The sequence below is a fragment of the Polyodon spathula genome, chromosome 19, assembly GCF_017654505.1.
Source record: "Polyodon spathula isolate WHYD16114869_AA chromosome 19, ASM1765450v1, whole genome shotgun sequence".
NCBI lineage: Eukaryota > Metazoa > Chordata > Actinopteri > Acipenseriformes > Polyodontidae > Polyodon > Polyodon spathula.
The window spans coordinates 1,912,001-1,921,017 of record NC_054552.1 but is presented as its reverse complement, the minus strand read 5'-3'; the positions used below and the strand labels follow the sequence as shown (position 1 = coordinate 1,921,017).

Genomic DNA, 9,017 nt, shown 5'->3' with positions numbered 1-9,017 from the left:
CTTTGCCGTTCCATTCCATTGCCGTTCAGTTAGAGAGCAGCAAAGCGAGGCAGAATGGGTAGAAAGCTGTGTCAAACCAGTGCATGGGTTTACTGACTACGTACAGTTAGCCTTGCAGCAAGGAAACACAGCGTGGGGTTGAGATTTTATATAGTCTGTTCTGGAAAACAGAAGTCAGTATATCCATCTTTATATATTTATTTAATTAACACCAGAATGAAGATAGGAAGTAAGAAGTGAGGGGAGATTACACATTACACCTGCTTCCTAGTCTCCAGAAAGGTAAGGCACTACTGTACTGTACCGCTGTGCTCTTGAACATAAAGGGACAACTTTCCATACCACCACACTGACCGGCAGACTTCAACTGCATTATCTTGTGTATCGGTGCTTTAGTTGGACGTGCAAAAGTAGGTTGTTCAGAAATAACAGTCAGCTGTATACAGTGGTGGGAGTTTCATTATTTATTTATTTTTTTTGTTTTACCAAACTCTGCTGTTAGTAGAAAGGGCATTGTCAAGAATGCTTCAAGGAGGGATATCTGCTGTTAAAAATAACTTTGACTAATGTAAACAAACCGTACCATCAGCAAGGCCTGCTCTTTTACAGCTCGAGACTGAAAGAATACAGTTAAACAAAATACATCTCCTATACTTACAATTAATTAAACATTCTCACTGATCAATGCGTTCACTTTATCTGGTTTCTTATAGCAAAAACAAAACAAAAAAAGAACCAAGTTTCTTTCAATAAAAACATGTTTTGCTTTCCCATTCATTTTTGGATGTCCTGTTTTGTTTTGTTTTTAACTAATAAAAAAAAAAAAAAAAAAAGAAAACACTTTGTAAGTTGTAGTTAATTGTTATAGTTATTTTAAATATAATATGTTGTCCAAAATATTTGTTTCTGCCATTTTAGGAGTAGCCAGACCAGCAATCCTTTCAGTGGCAGACAGACAGCATCGGTACTACATTTTCTGTGACAGCGATTGCGTTTCCTGTTTTTGTTTGACGCACTGGTCAGTACTGTGAATGTCTTTCCAATGGCCTGCAGTCTCAATACGAAACAACAGCAGCCCACAGAATGGAACTGCATGATCGTCTTGTGAGGGATGGAATGATTAATACAGAATTCACCCTGAACGATGAACTCTACTGCAGTCTCAGTCTCCTCTATTTTGTCATGCTTTCATGTCTTCCAACCCACAAACCAGGGTCCCTGTTATGAAGGTTACTGGGGAGAGAAGTCTTGCATACCTACCCATAGCACCAATGATCATGAATACCTTCTGTTTGCTTTACACTTACAGTGCAGAGATAGACTACTAATCTCAAACGTTGCAGCTGCTGCTGTGCCCGGTCCTGGGGTTCAGAACTTGCCCCAGTGAAGTCTACTGTAGGGCAGGAAAACTGCATCATGGTATAAAAGAGACATGTTATGCAAATACCACTGCTATTGTGCTGTTATAATGAAAGTGATGGTATATTTTTAATATAAATGTAAGGAAACTTTTAGAGGGTGTTTTAATGGTGTTTCCGTCATCGCGTCAGGTGGCTGGTATGGAAAGTAAAGCCCTTCCTTTGCTACACTTGGCTGGTCCCACCATTGACTACCAGAAACAGATGTGAAGGGGTGTCTGTGTGATTAAATTTTACAGCGTGGGACTAACAAAAAGATTACAGTAAATTGTACCCAATATGACTTACTGTTATTTGTAGTTCTCTTTCCTATATAAAAGTAATGTATTGTGTTTTTTTTTTAACGTAATTTATTACTCGCCAACTAACTTTTACCCCGTTTTTCTCCCAATTTGAAATGCCCAATAGTATTTAGGCTCAGCCCACCTCTACCACTCCTGTGGGAGCGGCAAAGACGAACACGCGCTATCTTTCGAAGCGTATTCCATCAGCTTCTTTTCACTCTGCAGGCCTGCCATGCAGCCAGCCCAGAGCTACAGCATCAAAGGTAGCTTACAGGCAAGCCCGCAGGCGCCCGTCCAGACCACAGGGGTCGCTAATGCGCGGTGAGCCGAGGACACCCTGGCCGACCCAGTCCCCCCGCCCCCCAGGCGGCGGTCGGCCAATTGTGCACCACCGCCTGGGAGCTGCCGTCCACGTCGACAGTGGAATAGCCTGGACTCAAACTGGAGATGTCCAGGCTATAGGGAGCATCCTGCACTCCACTCAGTGCGCCTTTACAGGACACGCCACTCAGGAGCCCCTATGTATGGTATTTTTTTTAATGGTATACATGTGCCTAGTAATTATGTAAGGAGGTGTTTACTTGAATGACTGTTAGTTCAGTCTCGTTAAAAATGCAGATTGCAGCTCATTGCACGCAATGATAATTCGGTTTTGGCGAGAGTGAGTCATTGATCCTATTTATTTCTCATTTGGGTTCTGTTCTCTAGACAGTTCGCAAAGACTGCAGTCACTTAACCTTAACCCTCTTTTACAAGGCTTGTGAAACAAAAGTAATGTGGGCTGCATTAGATACAAAAAAATAAATGTGAATGATTTGGACCTATTTGCTCTAATCACATGCTTGACCGACTCCACAAGGTGGTGGAAGGTGTCTCTTTAATACTATGCAGATTACGGTAAGCATTTCAAATGTATTATACATAATATGATACATCTCACGTATATGACACATTATTAGTCATGGGGGGGGAGCAGTCCGCTGTCTGTTTAACCAGAAAGTGTTCAGACTCCATGCTCTTGCTCAATTGTGTTGTTTGAAATTACCTCAAGTAAATCTCAGGTTATTACCACAGCCTCTGGAAGCAGCAGGCTGACGTTTCTCAATGGGGTTGTGTAATAAATGAAAATGTCCACAACACAGTTTCAAACAGATAAGAATGTGGAAACCTGACTGGAAATACCAACTGTCACCCCATCCTTTGAAGTGAATTGTATAATCACATTCTTGAGGATCATCTTACTTCTGTAGAAGTGCTAGTGTTGGAATAAGGGTCGTGCTTTTATTTTTCTGTGGTTAAATCGTATGTTTTTATAGAGAAAAAAGATTTCTTGCTGCTATTGACTACCAATATTTATCCTATACACATTGCACTCCAGGTAACCTGACAAAGCTGTACACAATGGAACCTCTTTTAACACACGCTGTACAAACACCTAGCTTCAGATTATTATTAAGAAAGGCTTGTATCTGATCACAGTTGAGGCTGAAAGAGGTCCTGAGTTGGGTAACAGGGTGCGCATCTGCACATGTAACAGACTTCCTGAGAAGACAGGAAGGATTCAGCCACTCACTGCTGCCGGGAAAACTAGGCACAGATCTGCATGGCACACAGGAATTGTCAGTTTCTTTAAAACCAAAAAAAAAAAAAACCAGACACCTCAGCAATATGATACTGGCTGCCCAAAGTTGTGTATCTGTTCTGTTAAGATTTGTGAACCATTATCAGCTGTTGTGAGGAGACAAGTGCACAATTGTGAGTCGTTTTAGTTTTCTTTGTATCGCATCTATAGAAAGAAAAAAAAAAGACAATAGCACTGTAACCCAGGGGATAGTTTTAGATGACTGTAATAGCTTTGCAGGATTTGCAGATGGAGTACTGTCTATCGCTGCAGTCTAAGTAGTCCTTGTTTACAGCTGCAGGTTTTTGTTGTGGAAGTGATCTTCTACTGCATAGCACACCTAGAAACTGATTGGAGTGCTGAGTCGCAATGCACCTAAACTAAAGAAACCGGGATGGAAATACTGTAAGACTCCTATTGCATAGCAGTTTCACCCCTTCCAGGTTTTACTGCAAGCTTGATGAGCCACAATGTATAGGTAACAAGCTCAATGTGTGTCTTATTAAACATGGTAAAAACCAGGAATGGATCAAGCTGCTATGCAAAGGGAGACTTACTGCCATCCCTGAGATGCATCGGTCTTGATGCTTTGTATTTATTATCCCTACACTGGGAGACACATAAGTATGTGACACTTCTGAATTGTATCTAGAGCACCTCTTATCCAATTGTGATAAAAGTATTTACACAGTTTCATGTTACTGAGCGTGCCGGAATCTGGAGATACAGTCGTAAGCATGCATCCAGATGTCACACTTGAAGTGATCTACTCTTGTGATGTAATTACCACATAAACAGGGGAATGTATTGTACTGTGCTGTTATACGCCTGGCTGTAAGCTCACAAGGGCTGCAGCAACAGTGCTCAGGAGAGCTGGGTATTTTCTTGCAAAAACCACCAATGATTCCAACCTCACCCGCACTGATTTTTTTGTTATCACATAAAACGAGAAAAAAGTTGTTATTCTGTCAGCAAAATTTCAAGCCTGGAAGATACCTTTAGGGGCTATTCATTTTAAAGATAATGAGAATTGGTTGCCCAAATTAATTCAAATACCTCTGGGTATTCCCATGGGATTTTGGGATCATTCAGGATTGTGTCCTGTTTGGCATGGAATGAACTGACTCCATGGAAGCACAGCGCCATCAGGAGCAGCCACTGAGCTCTTGTGCAAGGAGCTTCACTCACAAGCCTGACGAAGATGCGTTCAAGGTTGCTACAGCCTACCGGTATCGATAGTCTTTGATGTAAAAGGGAACTGGGCAACCCCAATCCCCTGCTCCCTCCTCCTCCTCCTCCTCCTCCTCCTCCTCCTCCTCCCTGCTCACAGAATGAAACCACCATTGTGCTTATCCCAAAAAAGTCACCAACCTTTAACCACAATAAGTGTATTGAATCCAGTAGTCTCTGTGTGTAACAACAACACACAGTGACCTGCACAGGGAAGTGAATCTGAAAGAGAGTTTCCTAGTTCCCCTTTTTCAGGCAAGTGTGTGTGTGTGTGTGTGTGTGTGTGTGTGTGTGTGTGTGTGTGTGTGTGTGTGTGTGTGTGTGTGTGTGTGCGTGTGTGTTTTTGTGTTTGTTCTGGTGGAGGGGTTCTAAGTTGACAATTATTATTTGAATTGCGTTATTATTATTATCAAAAAATGAACATGAGGATGTCATTTTTGAGAAGTGGCCAAATAATGTGCATCTTATGCAATACATCAAGTTGAACACAATTTTGAAAAAAGTTTTGAATAGCAATCCAGTAGCTGACATTGCTCATTTAAAGGCACACTGTTAAGTTCTTTTAGGTGATGATAATGTCCCACTTACAGCTTTACCAGCACCGTTGCTGTAAAACATCTACTCTCTTTTCCCTTTCCTTTGAAGACTGCAGAATTACAAGAAACAAGTACATTAATGCAATTTCAAATGACAATATGACTCATAAACATTCCAGTACAACTTTTTCACCATCTTGTGCACAGGCCACAATAAAATGACACCTCCCACCACTGTCAGGGGATGTCTCCTTTAATAAAACTGTCAAGGCCAGTCGTACAATCTGAACTGGGAAAGTTAAAGTCTTCTTTGATTGTAAGAGGAGGTTAGTATGAGACAGGTTAAACTTGGCATAGTATCTTATGTTGGACACAGTAATGGGGTAGGGGTAATGTTAAACCTGTTTAAAAACAAACAAAGAAAAAAACATAATGACACATTTAAAAAAAAAAAATCACTGCAGGCAGTTCTGCTTGATTTGCATCAACGTTTAAGGACACAGTGGAGCGGGTCACAGCAAACAAATACAAACGCTGACAGCACTTCCCTTTAATGACTCTGATGAGTCCTATTCACAGCAGTTTGGTTTTACTTTATTCAGAGTGGGCTGGTGCAATGGGATCATTCACAAGCCTTCTCAAACCTTGCTCCTCTGTTTGATTATCAGACTCTGCCGAAAGGGGACACAGCTATTGAGTCCATGAATCTTTCCTGTAGTGCATTTATATTCATGTCTCAAAACTATGGATTGCTTCTTGCAGTTTGCATGCCTTCCCTCCAATGGTGGCAGGGTGATCACAGTGAATTATTTGATTGATTGAGATCTTCTATATCATACCTACAGTATCTGGTGATTTTATCTGCTATTTTACTGAGTTGGTTTATTGCATTAAATGTGTAAATGTGCAAAACGTTTGTACTGGTCTGTGTATTTGGGTTTCTTCCCAAAGTTTTACTACTGATTTTTGATCAAATGTAATGGGAGGGAATATCTGAAACATATAACAAAGACTAGAAAGAGCATTTTTACTATGGTACTGATTACTATCAGTACTTTAAATAAATCACTGATTTGTTCTCCTGGTTCTGAATCAGCTCTACTGTAAAATACCCTTCACATGCCATCCTTGCAATAAGGTCTAAATAGATACTTGCATTTCTCTGGGTTTCTAAAATGCCTGAATTGGTGTAACAATGTGGAGGCTGGGCGCAAACCGGTGACCCCATCCACCGCAAGAGAGCATCTTAACCACTATGCAAAAGAGCCGGGCTCGTCTGCATTCCTGGCTTTAGCGCTTTTAACCTCGTCTCACCTCACCAACTGGGGACAGAATCCGTAACGGCAGAGCATCACACGGCACTGCCACAAGAGGAATTCAAATCCAATTATGTTACCATAACATACATTCTCTTTTAACTTGGTTAGTTAACAAAAAATGTCAGTGTGTGAGTGTTATTTATTGCAGTCTTCTGTGTTCCTTAGCCTGAAAAAAGCAGGCTCATTTTAAAAGCAATTCATTGGAAGGCAGAAGTGAAAGTTTTTAATTTTAGATTTTTTTTTTTTTTTTTTTTTTTTATGCAAGCAAACACAGTGCAGGATTACTGTGAACAGAAGATTTTTTCTCATAAATATACAGTCTTTAATGACACCACTGTGAAAGGCACACACACAAACGACTTCACAGCTTTTTTTTTATAAAGTAATGAGATGTGGAATTTAGAGTAACTGTCTATACCTATGAATATATAAAGAAAAATGACACTTCTCAAATGGTAACACTTTACATTGTCTCTAATTCTGCATTTACATAGTAGTTACTTAGTAAATACATGTGTACTTACACATAATTACAATGTTATTATGCATAGTAACAATGTACTTAACATGTAAATCTTTTTGCATGATATCCTACACCCTCTCCCTAACCTTAACCCTTAATTGTGTACTTACATATTAGGTGCAAAAACAGATGAAATGCACTGTAACTATGCATAATAACATTGTAACATTTGAGTATTCAAACGTGAAATGTGTTTGTTGTGAAAAATGACCATATTCATACTGTATTTGTTCCTATAACAGAATTTATAAATGCATAAATAATATCTTCACCAAATAAACAGAGGAGAGAAAACTGTCCTTAATGTATCTGGTGAGTCACAAGGTTGAATTTTTCAACGGATTCAGAGAGAAAGAATATTCTTTTGAAGTTGGATTCCAACGCGCCAACCCCACGCTGTCCTGGCTTTAGTTTATAATGCATGTTTCACTCGCCTTACAGAGCCTACTCTGTGTGAAAAGCTTATGCAGAATTGGAGGTCTCAGGGATGCTGCATGATAGTCCTTTCTCCACACCTGAGTGAATGAGAGAGCCGTCCTTTGTGCTTCCGTTGTTTTGGGAAGTGCAATCAAATCTGGACTGGTAACTGCTAAAAAAAAACACTGTCATGGCATGCAATGGACTTGAATAGAGTGACTAACTAACCCTCTAAAAATCCCCTAATGCAATGCATGCAGACCTGTTTTTAAAACGACTTTATTGTAGAAGTAACACGATTTGGTGTAAACATTATTACACTGCATACTCTATGAACCCCTTTCCAGCTAGCTACACCAAGCCATTCACCTACCATAGAACTCCATGGACACTTTAAAACTCACACCCAAAAGCATTCTGGTAAATGTAGTCCTGCTGTAAAACATACCCAAGACAGGTAAAAGAGAACCAAAATTCTTTGCAATATGAGTTGAAAAGCCTGAACAGTCCCAAACTGTCCCAGTGTACACAGAGTCATATGGTACTCTTACCAGTAATTGCTCCCCTGTCCATATCAAATAGGAAACAAATACAATTTTAAAAAGGTGAATTTTACATTTTTGCAAGCGATTGCATCTCCTTGAATTTAAATGCAGAGAGCTTACAAAGCCTGTTTTTTTTTTTCTCAAAATAGATGCAAAGAAACCCCTGCTGATTCTGATAAAAAAAATCAGAAGTATAAATACACTTGGAAATGTTAAATGTCATCAGTTTTAAGGGACCCAAGACCAGATGCAACCAACACAGTGACTATGAAACCAGACATGTGGTTTGCACAAAACAAGCAAGCCCAACAGAATGATGATTTCTCCAGATTTGTTACAAATACAGTGGGACAGTTTAATATAAGTTAATTTATTAATGCCTGTCTTTGTATAAAAACGTCATTGCATGCAGCTAGGTTCTGTCTGGTCAAACTGTGAGAAAAAAAATATAATAAGTGACACCCTACACAGGACATATTATAATAAATCATAAAAATGACATTGTAGCCAGGATCTGCTATTACACAGAAAAGGTGTTGTCATGAATATGTTTTTTCAAGAAGTAATGTAGTTACATGTATTTTTTATTATTATTATTTTGCAGGGAAAAGTCTAAGATCTGAAATGCTTTTATGAGTATTTGCAATTTTTAATTGTTCTCCTTTTAAAACTGAGCTGCAGTCTTCTGTTATAAGTAAATGCTAATATTATTCTTATATAAGTTATATGACATGTGGCTTGTTAGACCATCTGCATTTGTGATTTCCTGTGAATGTATGAAGTAAAGTGTCATCTCCAATTATTTACACAAATGATATGAATAAAACCGATGTACAGAATTGACAAGATACATGTGTCTGTTATTTACTAGGGCAAAAAGAACCTTCTATTTTTTTTTCTCTCTGAAATATAAATGTTTAATTAAGGATGCATGAACCGATTCATTCAGATTATTTATTAATGGGAGCAGGGCTGAAACCTGGAGAACAAATGATGCTCATTTACCATTCCTGTTTCAATGTCGTGCTATCCCATGTGAAGGCAATGCAATCAGTCGCGATGCTGTGTTTCACGAGTATGGTAGATTAACACAATCCAAAACATTTCAGTTGGTTTGCAAAATT

General features: G+C 39.2%; 1 long non-coding RNA gene across 1 annotated transcript; it reads left to right on the top strand.

Annotated features, from left to right (window-relative positions):
- LOC121294368 lies at nt 1-8,732 on the top strand. Its single transcript, XR_005946777.1, has 2 exons — nt 1-282; nt 8,043-8,732. It is a non-coding gene; the product is annotated as an uncharacterized LOC121294368 (long non-coding RNA).
- Nucleotides 8,733-9,017: the final 285 nt, after the last annotated feature.